Consider the following 15,524-nt stretch of genomic DNA (forward strand, 5'->3'; position numbering starts at 1 on the left):
CAGAGGCAGGCTTGAAAGGTTAGGCAAGAAAATACCTACTTCCTAAAAGTGGTATTTTCAAACACAGAGGGGCTGATTCCGATCCGGGAAAGAAAACCGCCGTACGATTCGTATTCGTAGCCGATTCCGTACGAATGGAAAAAATCCGTCCGACCTGCGTAGTACGATATATTTTCGCCTATTCCTGTGCGATTATCAGCGATCCGTACGAACCACAGTTGAAGCCCCGTAGGAATTAGCGTCGGTAATCAACCCGTATGATTTGTAAACCTGCCGTACAACCACACAAGTACGATCCGGTTTGAGAACCCAGTACGCGATTTGTACGGCCCAAAGTAGTCGCCCATGAAGATGGATTCGTACGAGATCCTTCGCCTCACAGCAAGCGGCATCAATACATACCACACGTGTACCCCTCGAGCAAGCCCACGCGAGCCCCCCAACGGCCCGTACAAGTCGATCGCTCACACAAGTACCGCACGCACACCCCCCCAACAAGCGAACGCGAGCCGCCCCACCCGCCAACGGCCCGTACAAGTCGATCGCACACACAAGTACCGCACGTACCCCCCAACCAAGTCGATCACACGCCCCCCCAACAAGCGTACGCGAGCCCCCGCCAACTGCCCGTACAAGTCGATCGCACACACAAGTACTGCACGCACACACCCCCAACAAGCGTACGCGAGCCCCCCCACCCGCCAACGGCCCGTACAAGTCGATCGCACACACAACTACCGCAAGTACCCCCCAACCAAGTCGATCGCACACACAAGTACCGCACGCACACACCCCCATCAAGCGTACACAAGCCCCCCACCCGCCAACGGCCCGTACAAGTCGATCACACACACAAGTACCGCACGTACCCCCCAACTGAGTCGAACGCACACACAAGTACCGCACGCACACCCCCCCAACAAGCGTACGCGAGCCCCCCCCCGCCAACGGCCCGTACAAGTCGATTGCACACACAAGTACTGCACGCACACACCCCCAACAAGCGTACGCGAGCCCCCCCACCCGCCAACGGCCCGTACAAGTCGATCGCACACACAAGTACCGCACGTACCCCCCCAACCAAGTCGATCGCACGCCCCCCCAACAAGCGTACGCGAGCCCCCCCCAACGGCCCGTACAAGTCGATCGCACACACAAGTACTGCACGCACACCCCCCCAACAAGCGTACGCGAGCCCCCCCACCCGTCAACAGCCCGTACAAGTCGATTGCACACACAACTACTGCAAGTACCCCCCCAACCAAGTCAATCGCACACACAAGTACTGCACGCACACACCCCCATCAAGCGTACGCGAGCCCCCCCACCCCCCAACGGCCCGTACAAGTCGATCACACACACAAGTAGCGCACGTACCCCCCAACCGAGTCGAACGCACACACAAGTACCGCACGCACACCCCCCCAACAAGCGTACGCGAGCCCCCCCCACCCGCCAACGGCCCGTACAAGTCGATCGCACACACAAGTACTGCACGTACCCCCCCAACCAAGTCGATCGCACGCACGCACCCCCCCAACAAGCGTACACGAGCCCCCCCACCCACCAACGGCCCGTACAAGTCGATCGCACACACAAGTACCACACGTACCCCCCCAACCAAGTGGATCGCACGCACGCACCCCCCCAACAAGCGTACGCGAGCCCCCCCACCCGCCAACGGCCCGTACAAGTCGATCGCACACACAAGCACCGCACGTACCCCCCCAACCAAGTCGATCGCACGCACCCCCCCAACAATCGTACGCGAGCCCCCCCAATGGCCCGTACAAGTCGATCGCACACACAAGTACCGCACGTACCCCCCCAACCAAGTCGATCGCACGCACGCACCCCCCTCCAACAAGCGTATGCGAGCCTCCCTCCAACGGCCCGTACAAGTCGATCGCACACACAAGTACCGCACGCACACCCCCCCAACAAGCGTACGCGAGCCCCCCACCCACCAACGGCCCGTACAAGTCGATCGCACACACAAGTACCGCACGTACCCCCCCAACCAAGCCGATCGCACACACAAGTACCGCACGCACACCCCCCCAACAAGCGTACGCGAGCCCCCCCACCCGCCAACGGCCCGTACAAATCGATCGCACACACAAGTACCGCACGTACATCCCCCAACCAAGTCCATGCATGCACAAGCACCGGACCAAGCAAACAAGTCGCGCAACAACACTGAACATGTCTCCTGTGTACACACCATTGAGTAAGAATGTCCTGATCACAGCCAAACTGGCAAACAGAGGTCAACACTAACACCCACCCCATATATGACACACACAACCAATTCAAAATAAGCCACACCCACCATTTCACCAATAAAAGGGTCCACACATACAACCCATCATCCTTTGCAACATACCCATTATTGCGAAGAAACGGAGAGCACACCAACAATTGCAGCAACATACCTTCACACATACACCCTATCACATCTACACCCACACCACCCCCTTCACAATCAGAACCACACACCCTCATCCATACACACCATCACCCCCTCAACCACATACACCCCACCCCATGACCACACCCAAGAATCCAAAGTTCACCAACCAGGAGAATGAGATCCTTACAGATGAAATCATCAGAGTCGAGCCACAGCTGTTTGGCGCATTGGTTAGACAGATCAGCATGGCTGAAAAAACATGCCTGTGGGAGAGGATTGCAGACCGGGTCAATGCTGTTGCACCCATCAGGCTCACCAGGGGGGGAATGCCAGTCCAGGTGGTATGATATGTGGAGGATGGTCAGGAAGAAGATGGACCAGGACTACGCCAATGCACACCACACTGGAGGTGGTGGTCCCCACAGACCTCCTGTATACCATCCCTGGGAGGAGAAAGTCTTGGCCCTGCTGCCACCGGTGGGAGTACACGGAATAGAAGGAGCTGTTGAGTCTGGTGAGTGTACAATGAAAACATGTTACAGGGGTGTACTTACAACAGTGCCCAGCAGCATGGGGTGGGTGAACTTGAGTCCCAGCATGACAAAACAAAATGGAGTCTGATGCAAGGGGGAGGCTCAAAGGGTGGAAGGTGGAGAGTAGGAGGCTGCTCTCATCCCATATGTCCCAGGTACACACCCAAGCACCATGCCCAATGCACAGGGATAGGGAAATATCACACAAGATAGTAGACTACAGTTGCCAAACAATTTCATGGGGTGGACACACCTTCCAGGGAAGCAATATTTTGTGACACAGTAAGGCAGTGTATCAAGCGAGCAAGCACAAACGACCTGTCACCATCCCTGTCTCCCTCTCCCTCCCACTCCCACTGTCGGCCACTCCCATTGTCGGCCACTCCCACTGTCCGCCACTCCCTCTGTCGCCCACTCCCTCTGTCGCCCTCTCCCTCTGTCGCCCTCTCCCACTGTTGCCCTCTCCCACTGTCGCCCTCTCCCTCTGTCGCCCTCTCCCTCTGTCGCCCTCTCCCTCTGTTGCCCTCTCCCTCTGTTGCCCTCTCCCTCTGTCGCCCTCTCCCTCTGTCGCCCTCTCCCACTGTCGCCCTCTCCCTCTGTCGCCGTCTCCCTCTGTTGCACTCTCCCTCTGTCGCCTTCTCCCCCTCTGTCTCCCTCCATCCCTCTGTCTCCCTGCCTCCCTTTGTATCCATCCCTCAGTGTTCCACCCTCAGTCACCACACCTCAGCTCCCGGGGCACACACACAGTTGCACCCAAGTACTGCACAGGCCTGAAAAACACCATAGAGCAGAATGTCCAGGGATGGCTCCTAATTACCAGCACTCATCTACTATTTGGCTGCAACACACCCACCAGTTGCAGTCGTCAATGTACTGTGTCAGGACACACATTTTGTAAAGCTCAGTAGTACACAATGGGCACAGGTGTAGGCACCACAAGTCCCTCCTGTGATCACTGCAAACACAAACACCAGGACAAGGTCACACATCCTGTGCATGAACTCAAAACCACGATCATGCCAGCATGCTACATCAGGGGGCAGCCAAATAATGAACGAAGGACGCTTGCAAATCACACGCAAACTACTAGCATGGCCTGCCATACACTCCCCTTACAGAAACTCATCCCCTGGGGACAGGCATTGTACTGCAACACTGTCCCAATTGTCATGTACCACAACTAAACACTCACTCATATAAATACGCATACAACTAATCAATGCACATTTCAGAAGCTCCTGTCCATTGTGCCTCTCAAACAATGCACGTGCCCCATCTCATGACTGTTAGGATGCACTTAAGTACCAACATGGACATGGGTATTGACAAGGTGATGCGTATTTGAGAAGTGCCACGTTCAAAAGCCATGATCTATAAGTGTGTGTACAGGTCCAGGGGTGTTGGCATTGTGTGGCCATCACGGAGCAGCAAAAGACATCCAAAGTTGTAGATGTCATGCAAATTAATGATGCTCTGTCTCTTACATCGACATGCTGCATGTAAACTCTGTGCAAGCTTGACGCAGACATAAGGATTTACACCGTATCCTGGATGTTGCGTGAACCTGACCAATGCTTTACATGTGTTGTGCCGGCAAGACAAGCCACAGCAATGGCTCCGTCAGTCATTGTCAAGAGAATGGAAGAATGAAAATACCCCTGAGTACATGTCAATTTACTACCACTACATACACAACTGAACAATGACAACAATGTAAAGCTTGTGGAACTGTGATGCAGATAATGGATGAATAAACAAGATGTCACTTGATAGTGCCTTAACAGTGTCTGACTCTCCCACACACAGGGCAACGTGTGGAGCCCCCCCCCCAACCAGGGGGGAGAAGGATCCCAGTCCCAGACTCAGCAGGACCCAGACCCATCAACAGCGATGCCACTCAACGCACTGTGGATGACCCCAACCAACCTGGCTCCTCTGGATCCCAAAGACCTGCGGCAACTGTACCAGCTACATCTCTGCCAACCACCAGAACCATTCCCGCCACATCCCAGCAGACATGTCAGAGTCCTGCACATGACCCATCAGAGAGCCTGTCTGAAAATGAGGGAGAGCCTTTGTTGGGCACCCCTGAGGTGGCAGACAACCTCCACCCTGGCAGCACTCGGGGGGTCCGTCGATCGGATGTGCCCACAAGCGCAGGCCGTGCTCATGTGGGTCAGGGTGGTGGGAGAGGTGGAATGCGGAGGCGAAAATCTGGCCAGTCAGCTGCAGGGCCCGGTATGCCTGAACTCAGTAACATCCTGGAGGCATACCAGCGGTACACCAGGGAGGTAGGCCAGCTTGCGGAGGTCCTCAACCAGGTGAAAGAACAGCAGGCAGAGCAAATAGCCAGGCAACAACAACATTATGGACGGGTGGAGGAAAATCTGGCTCAGCTCTTGACGGTGCATCGGGAAATGAGCCAATCGCTACGTCAGATAGCTGCCAACATGCAGCACCCTCCTGTGTCACAAGGCCAGCAACATCACGGCAAAGTGCAACACCAGCCGCAGGGAGGGAGGAGGAGGAGGAGGAACTCTCTGACATAGCGTCCCATGCATCGTCCATGCCTGCATCTGAGGGTCCCCCAAGGAAGGTGGGTCGTCCACGGCTAAGACGTTGAGGGGCAGTGGGCCATGCACATCTACCAGGACACAGAACCTGGCATATTGCCCCTGGGTGCAACAGTATCCCCTATGCGACTCTCCCACATGGACTTGCTGGTCACAGTCTGCCCAATGATGCCAAGCACTGTGGCCTGGACTCTGTTGACAGAAACTGTAAGGCATCTCATCTCCAGCAGTGAACATTGGATTCCACCTCTTTCTGTACAGAACCTATTCACGTTTCCTGCACAAGATCACCAAATAAATACACTGAACCTCATACGCATTTCTTGATTTATCTTTGAACCACAGCATGAATTGATATGTGTGTGCAAATGTATACAATGCAAGGGTATCCAACAAACAGCAGCAATCCACACACTTGTATCTAAATCTGTGTGAGGACACACATCGGTCAGAAATCACTAACAACTACATACATGGATGGCAAGACACACCTGTGTGGGATAGTAAATGCTGGAGGGGGGTTTGGATGCCAAAACTGCTATCACAGCCAGGCCCAGGAGAGTCACACTGAGGTGTACAGATCATTGTGACAAAACTAGTTGTCCACGTAGGGAGTACCTACAACTGTGTTCTCAGGTATGTGAACTATCATCAACATGATGCAGTACTGTGGATGTGATGAATGGCACACAGGACAAGGGTGGCAGGCAAGACTGTGGGAAATGGGTTGTTGCACCCTACACAAGCACACCTGACTAGGTGACCTACCCCTATGTAGCTACAAGTACTAGACTCCTGTTATGGGAGCAACGCATACAGAACAACTACCCACGTCTGACACATACCTACACCAGACTGGGGAAATCACACCACACCCAAGAGACGTGGTCATGGTGTGTGTCCCCTGTGGCTACTTGACTGACTGTGACAGCTATGTTGAAGTGGTGAGACCAGGTTGTGTACTGCCACGTGACTGTTAGCAAGATGATTTTTCCAGCTGTGGTGTTGACAAGGTAACACTGTACAATATTGTGCCTATGGAAGGTGTGTGTGTGCTGTACATGGCACATGACCTGGTGGTACGTAGACCCAATGTCATGTGAATGTGCATAGTCGTGCCAGTATGTGCTGCACACACAGGCATATTAGCTGCAATGGCAGAGTCAGAAGCATAGTGATACCAGGAGGGTGATTGTCTAGTGTTGTCTGTGCGTAGGGTGGCAGGAGCACGCTCTACAAATGTATGGAAGGAGGGTCATCCTGTAGGTGTCTGTGTACCTGGATAGTGTGTGCTGCATCGTGGCTGTGTATGCAGCAGCAGCAATGAGTGAAGACATGACGGCAGGATGGGTGTGACAACTTGCCAAACAACCACATACCACAAGTGCATTTGCTAGCCACAAAGTGACATGTGTATGTGAAGGCAGGAGTGTCTGACTCACTCAGGGTCACTGCAAATAAAATGGCACAGTAATCACCAAAGATCACAGTCACTGTATCAGGGCCCTTACTGACAAGTGGGGCACAGGACACACAGCGTCAGCAGGTGTAGACTACAGCTAGTGTGTTGAAAGCTAAACAGCAGCTACTAAGCCATCGACCTTACACAAAATATAGTATTCTAGCCTTCCCCAACACCATGCATGTGCCCACTGTACACGTAAACACATTACAAGCATAAGCTTACTACATGCCAAATAGTAAACATGCACATGAGAAGGACATGTCCGTTGACATGAAGGCGGCACAATATGAAAAATAAATCACACATCATGCACAACATGATTATTTACATTGTGAGCCCATGGAGCCCTATCAAACATACATGTGCATTGGCAAGGACTCAAAATAACACTATTAAGGATGTCATGCAATGTAGATGTCTGTAATGCAGCAGTACTGTTATCTACAAGCCTGTCAAGGACTGGCTGTACCTTTCTTCATCAGAGTGGTGTGATGCTCAAAGGGTTCCATCTCCAAATAGCCCCTTGGTCTGAGTACAAACGACAGACACAAAAGGGTGATCAGGCGAGGGAAGGAGAGGAATGGAACTGCTGGGAGGGAGACCTGAAACAGAGGCAACTAACCATTAGGAGTACATTCTCATGTCCCTGACACTACAAAAACCTCATTTGACACACTATACCACTCACACCTGTGAAGTGAAATGCCTGGAGACAACATTAGATTAGTCATCATGCTATCACATGACATCCGATTCTATGACACGGACACATAAAACCTAGGACAGTCTGTTATCCAGTAGAATTGGATAACGAAAATACGACCTGTAAAGAATTGAAATTTAGGAAAAAAGAAATAAAAATTGATAACAAGATCAATCTTCCCTACACAATTAAAAAAGTGAGGCGGACCCGTAACAAATTGAGGAAACATCTTACCAAGATGCCAGAAAACGAAGATATCAGGATACAACTCAGAAATACGAATAGTAATTTAAGGAAATTAATATTGTCTGAAAAAAACAAAACCCAACAAGAGCTATTGACAAAAATCTTCCACGCTAGTAACCAACCAAATTCCAGAGAATTTTGGAAAATTATTAACGAAATAAACAGACCAAACAAGCATGTAATAGCCTCGCCTATAACAGGAGAGGACTGGGTAAGGTTTCTTAAAAAAACCCTATTCATCGAAATTGAATTGAGCACCAACGGTGAGGGCCACAAAGAGCCCACTGAAATACCAACTGAAACGGACCAGGTGATAAATTTCACAATCAGTGAGGTAGCAAACTTAATAAAGAGACAAAGGGATGGAGCTCCGGGTCCCAATGGTATCCCTTTTGCCCTCTACAAAGAGGACCCCCTATTATGGGCCACCTATCTGACAAAGGTCTTCAATGAAATTATCCATACCGGGCAAATACCCCAATCCTGGAGAGGATCTCTTATATCGCCCGTGTTCAAAAAAGGTAATTGGCAACTACCGGAGAATTATCGTCTGATCACCCTGCAAGATACGGATGTCAAGTTATTCGCAGGTCTCTTACTATCAATTTTGACTGATTGGGTCAAGGAAAAATCAATACTACCCCCAAACTAAACCGGCTTCATTAAGGGCTTAGGCACCACAACCAATTTGTTAATTTTATCAGTTTTAATGGATAAGTCACTTTGTTCTAAACAGTCACTTTACTTTTGTTTTGTCGATTTCAGATCGGCCTTTGATTTAGAAAATAGGTCCCTCCTATGGAAAAAACTCGAGAGCTACGGAATCCCAGGCTCACTACTGACTCTTATTAAGCTATTATACTCTGATAACTGGGTCAAGGTGAGGATAGGTGATGGCCGAGCTTTGTCCAAAAAAATACTGGTGACTCGTGGCCTTAAGCAGGGATGCGTGCTTGCGCCTTTACTTTTTAACTTATTTGTGGCCGATCTTACCATCTCATTAAACGAGGTAAACTCACATCCACCTAGGTTAGCCGGAGAACAAATGTCTAACTTGCTATATGCAGACGACGTGGTGTTGCTGAACCACACAAAAGTGGGCCTGCAAAGACTGATCGATCGTACACTTAAATATGCAAAAAACAACCAAATGACAATAAATGAGACAAAAACAAAAATAATGGTTGTGACAGGAAGAAAAAGACAAAAGATGAAATGGTTGTTGGGCCAAACACAACTAGAGCAAGTGGAGAGTTATCAATATCTCGGTGTCCTTTTCAATGAGACCGGAAGTTTTGTACCACAAAGGGAAGATATAGTAAGGAAGGCGAATAGCTTGATTGCGGCATCTAGAACCCTACAAAAGAATCTATCTGCACTGTCATATGGACCACTGTTAAAAATCATAGCTGCCAAAATATTACCATCCTTAACATATGGCGCTGAAGTGCTAAATGGGAAGGATGCTGTGCTTATCAACAATGCTGTGGCAAAAGCTTATAAAATATCATTCTCCCTACCATGTAATGCCTCACAAGCGCAAATAAGGATGGAATTCGGTACGAACAATCTGCTATATGTCCGGCAAGGCCAAACATTAAAAGTTTGGAATAGAGTAAAAAATGATCAGGACAACCAATTGTCTATAGCTTTGTGGAGAGAGGTTAAAGATAACCAGAAACTGCAAGCGTGGAAATACCTAAACAATGCAAAAGAAGAATTTGGAATATCAGCAATCTGGGAAAACACAATAACGCAGGAAAGCTTTAAAAAAACAATCAACAAGCTGGTTACTCACCTATCCCTGCTAAAAGACAAAGCTCTATTAGTAAAACGAAAGCACTCATGGCCAATCATAAACGGCTACAAAAAAAAACAAAGCCAAACTTACCTTCATACTGCATGGTCAGTCCAAAATAAGCGAACATTTATAGGAGCATGCTTTGGTCTATGGCCAGGTTTGTGCCATCTTCCACCCTGGAAGTCAAACGAGGGCCATACGTTATGTAGACTTTGCAAGGGGGGAAAGAAGACATTGTGCACTTGGTATGTCTGTGCCCTGCCATAGACTCAGAAAGGAGACTAATCCTCAGGAGGTTGTTTAATGCACGAGATATAAGAACCTGTAGACAAGCAATAATGGCGTGCTTAAGCCCGATTGACCTACCAATGAATGTTGCTTTTGTAAAATTTTTAAATGTGATTGCCAAACGTCTTAAGGAAAATGTTATCTAGTTACATTTATTTTTTTATTATTTTCTTTTTAATGACATTTACTATTTGCACGATGTTTTAAATGCGTATTGATGCTGATATTTTCTCTAAGGTCACATTTTTGTAAGATTTTAATTAATCAAACAAATAAACTTAAACTTGAAACAGTAGAGTATTGTGTAACACTCACAAGTGAGCTACCATGCAATGAGATCTATGTTGTTAAAAACCATTCACTGGCTCAGATGAGGTGGACCTTACAAACAAATGAAAACATTTGGCAATGCTACTTACGCAAACTGTAAAATCTGTATTTGATCATGTGTACCCATAAGGGCCATGTAGGCAAAATTGACTTCACCCACAACAGCAGTAAGAATCACATATGATGAGGAAGATAATGACCTACATGCAATGAAGGCACTCTGTAGCCAGTCTAATTAACTATCAACATAGCATTACAATGCTACACATGAGATGCAGGTAGAAGAAATATCAACTGCAAGTGATGTTCAACCAAACCACAAAATGATACCCTACCATTGCACATAAATGCTGCACGGGACTCGAGAATCATGTGAATGACCGCACTCCACTGGTGCAACACAATAATTTACAATGCATCATCCCAACATTGTCATGTCACAAGCAAAACATACATGGCAGCATGTGAATCAAAACAGAAGTACTACTCACTGTGAAGGCTGGCTGAGAAGTATTTGCAACCTGCACTGAGGTAACGACATGACAGTGACATGATATACTGCAACAAGGGGCAATGCATCTATGTACACAGAATCACAGGACAGTTGTCTTAACATGAGGAACATACAGTCGGCCACACCTACACGACATGGTATTATGGCTACCAAACTGGACTGTCCCACAAGGTGAAGGTGAGGATCCAGTCACAATCATATGCACACAGTGAGGCTGCAATCCCCCACAGAGTCCGTGTTTGAGACCTCTGACACAGTGTCAAACCATGGTATATGCAATGTTGCAGTGTCAATGTCCACACACATTGATGCATTCACCAGAGTGTACAACTACAACAGATGACTGTCAGATGGGGTGGCTATCCTGTCATGGGAGTGGGCATACATGTAATAAGTGAACTGATGTTGTTGCATGTATTCATGGTCGCACTACATGCACATGAACATGTACCACACGTTTCTAAACATACCAACGCTAAACAGCCTCATATGAGTCCTTACCCAAATTGACTTCTCCACCTGTCCATGCATGCTCCGTTGATTAGGCTGATGTTGCAATCACAATCAGCAATAGCAGGGTGACCACGATGACCCCAACGGACAACAGGCAGGGTGAGCTGTGGATGAGAGTGGCACACAAGGGGTCAAGTTCTGTACAATGTCATTTTGACAATGTCCTGTTGAATATCCAGATGTTGTAGTACACCTGTACATTCCAAGTACACACATAGCACATATGTGTGTTGCATTACATCTGCACCTGTGTGACACAGCACAACAGACATCCAAGTTACATTGCATACAGTCTGCTGCATACACATCATGCTACCCATGCAACTCTGTAGTACATGTATTACATAAAAGCTGCTATGAGTCACCATTATGAAAAGAAGTTGCGGATGAGGTGACTCCGGATATCATCTTCATCCTCCTCATCACTGGCATCCTGGGCAAGGCCTTCATCCTCAACGGGCGGATGTTCCAGCTCATCAGGATCAAGGTAGAGTGGCACGGCCTTCTCCACTGCCATGTTGTGAAACATGCAGCACACAGTGAAAATGTCACACACCTTGCGTGGGCTGTATTTGAGGGCTCCGCCTGTCTTGTCCAGGCACCTGAACCGGCTCTTCAGGAGTCCAAATGTTCGCTCAATCACCCGCCTGGTCTTCCCATGAGCATTGTTGTACCGCTGGTCTGCAGCTGTCCTGGGGTTGCGCAGCGGAGTCATTAGCCACGGCATGTTTGGATATCCAGCGTCTCCTGCAAATCGACATCATGGAAATGAGTGTGTAATATGATTCAGATGTCGAAGTTGTGACATACTGACATACATAGCTGACAGAGTATACTCACCAACAATACATGCCCGGTGGTTGTGCAGCTGCAGCATCATCTGTGGTACCCTGCTACGCCTCATGATGAAAGCATCGTGGCACGATCCTGGAAAACGTGCAGATACATGTGAGATAATCATGTTGGCAAGACACACCACCAGGGCATTTATCGAGTGGTAGTGTTTCCTGCTGCGATACGCTTGCTCCTGAGCCTGTGGTGGCACCAAAGTAACATGTGTACCATCAATTGCACTAATTACATGTGACATGCGTCCCAGGGCATAGAATTCCCCCTTGATAGCTGTCAACTGTTCGGGAGTAGGGAATGTGATGAATTCATCAAGGTGGAGCAACATCGCAGCCAAAACATCAGTCAATACACGGCTGAACATGGTCTGAGACATCCCTCCCACATCAGCTATGGTCAATTGGAACGTACCTGTGGCAAAGAAATGGAGGGCTGCCATCACCTTTACCTTGGGTGTCAGCGCAGTTGGATACCTGTGTCGTGGTTGCAGGTGAGCCTCCAGTCTGTCCGTCAGGTCCTTGATAATCTGTCTGGTGAAGCGATAACGACGGATGCAATTGCGTTCCCTCATGGCTTTCAAGTCAGGTAACGGCCTTTCCAGAGGGGGTGCCCTGCAATACACAATTAATCGAAAATGTGTTCAACTGTCTGACTAAGACAATAACAATGTACATGGCACAAGCAACGCTGCTTCAACATATCTTGACAACTTTGAGTGTGGCGTGGGAGACACACTGATGTAACATGTTCCAGCTCCCAGCCACTCCTCCGTGAACAGTAAAAGACCGGTGGTCTGTGGAATGGATATGACATGCAGACAAATGATCTGATGGAAAGGTCTTAGTGAGCATGACAATGTATCATGTCAGTGAGACACGTCATGTGAATGTCAGTAGGAGGTTGTCTGCACATCCAGACAGCTGACACCAATACACACACACACCACATATGCCATCATTTGCACAGTTCTGACATAGTCATGTTGCGGTGTGAGATTTCCCGGACTATTACATGTACATCATCATACTGCATAAATGTTTGTTTGTCACAAATGGTCTGTGATGCCATCACACATCAGAGCGGTTCATTAACACAAGTGGCATGGTGTGCGTACATTAGTAACCCTGCAATCACGGCAAGGACACAACATAGATGCTCCTACAGCAGATGTACTGAAATGTATGAACTAGTTACTTACCTTTTGTAACAAAATATCAGTAAGGAACAGTAGTTAGTAGCATATCCCGGACTTTGAATACATACCAATCTTCTCACAAATTTGCCTCCCTGGATGCCATCGATGTGCCCAGTGAGTCGGGGATATCCAGCCCTCACTGGATGAAATGCGGTGTCACTGATTGGCATCCTACAAGTGCTTGGCCAAGTATTGCCCGTACCTACAACACACACTCTGCCAGTAGTTAAACAACCATGTCCCACAGAGAGTGTGGGAAGCGGACAAAGAGGCATGTGATGTTGTAAGACCTCAGTCCCAGACTCAGGGAGGATGATGTCATCTTTCCGTACTGCTCAGACCTCTTGGATACCCTCTACAGCAGAGCTACCAGGAATGTGGTCTGTACTTTGGAGGGCTGGATGCCCATGCTCTCAGGGGTGGGGTGGGAGGACAGGGAACATGGTCAGTCCGGGAAGGGGGGGGGGGGCGTCTGACAACGTCCCTATCTACCGCCACACATGCAGCGTGCCTGTACATGCTGGCCAATACAGATACAGTACATTCCTCAGGATAGACCTTCAGAGGCTCAGCGGAGCATGACTGTAGTTAAAGGACCTCAGTGTGGAGGTTGGTCCTCACGGCGGCAACAGGGAGATGAAGGGGCAAGGCTCTGGACGCCCACATAAACATTACACTGTACGTTGGCCGCTCATCCATAAACACGTTTGGAGTAGAGACATCACCAGTGTCTGGCTAGGTGTCCAGACCACTTGCATCCCCCAGTCCACCTGTCCTCTCGTCTTGGGACTGACACTCATGTGTCAGTGGGTCTTCATGACCCTCCCAATACTCATTGACACCCATTCCCTGATAATCAGGGTTGTCATGAGCTGTGCCCGGCACGTAGAAGTTTAACCCCCCATGCAGCATTGATGGCGGTGTACTGCCGCACAGTTCCCACGCCAGTGCCGTACAGTGTGTGGTATCGGGGACAGCACCACCCGAGAACGGCGCCAAGGCTGACACCTGGGGGACAGTTGCCAGTGAGGTTGTGAGGTGAACCAGCGAGGACCGGGATCAACATTCAGATCCGGTCTGTCCCAGCGGGTCCGTAACAAATGCGCTGCCTGCGTCAGGGACAAAGCGAGTGATGGCGTCAGGGGCAAATCACCAGATGCGCTAGTGCCCCCAGACGGGTCCGCTGGGCCAGAAGCCGCCGCGTAGGCCGTTGATGGTGTGAGGAACATCTTGGACATGAGAAAGCGCACTTAGTCCTCCTGCGTCGCATGCAGGGCAGGGACCGGAGGTCGTGGTGCAGGCTACGACGGCTGCAAATCTGACGGAGCCGCGTGGGCGGTGTCACCCGAATCCCATGCAGCATTGCACGTGCATTGTGGTGATTTGGAAGTGTGATGACATCTCTGAACTCTTATTTGGGTTACCTGACGACTTGGCCCTGGAGGACTGATGTCAAATCCAGGGGCTCTGATGTCTCAACACCCCCACCCAGGCACTCGTCCTACGTCCAGACCATGAGCTATTGTGATGCAGGGCCAACTGCTGGAGTCTGAGCGACTTGTGGGACCATTCACACCTGGATTCATATGTCTGGTCCCGGCAGTCGGAGCAGCTCTAGTCGTCTTGCTTGACGTGAAAACTGTGGAGACACCGACAGTGAGGGTCAGTCACCAACATGAGACGGTTGCAATCCTCACAGGCTTTGAAAGGGACATCCCTATTGGCACCGTCCTGAGTCAGACATTCCAAGTGAAATGGTCATAAGTGATCGTACTATGATTTTGTTGTGAAAATGAGTTAGGTTACACTCATACGGGACCAGCGCAGGTGTTGTTCAAAAAGAGGACCTGACGTGAGCACACAGAGGTGACGTATGAGTACTCCGACAACGTCATCACGGCACACACAATGCCAACGACACACGGTGAGCCGCAGGACATGCCTACCGACACACAAGTGTACTGCTGAGCGGAAATTGCCACATCCAGGATGACACGTGGGGATTTTCTAAGGTGAGTAAGATGATACTGTCCTGAACATTTCATATGCAAACAGCAGGCACAATGTCACATATGGCACACACATGACATGGTGACACAGG

This window comes from Lissotriton vulgaris, chromosome 2_1 (genome assembly GCF_964263255.1).
Source record: "Lissotriton vulgaris chromosome 2_1, aLisVul1.2, whole genome shotgun sequence".
Taxonomy (NCBI): Eukaryota; Metazoa; Chordata; class Amphibia; order Caudata; family Salamandridae; genus Lissotriton; species Lissotriton vulgaris.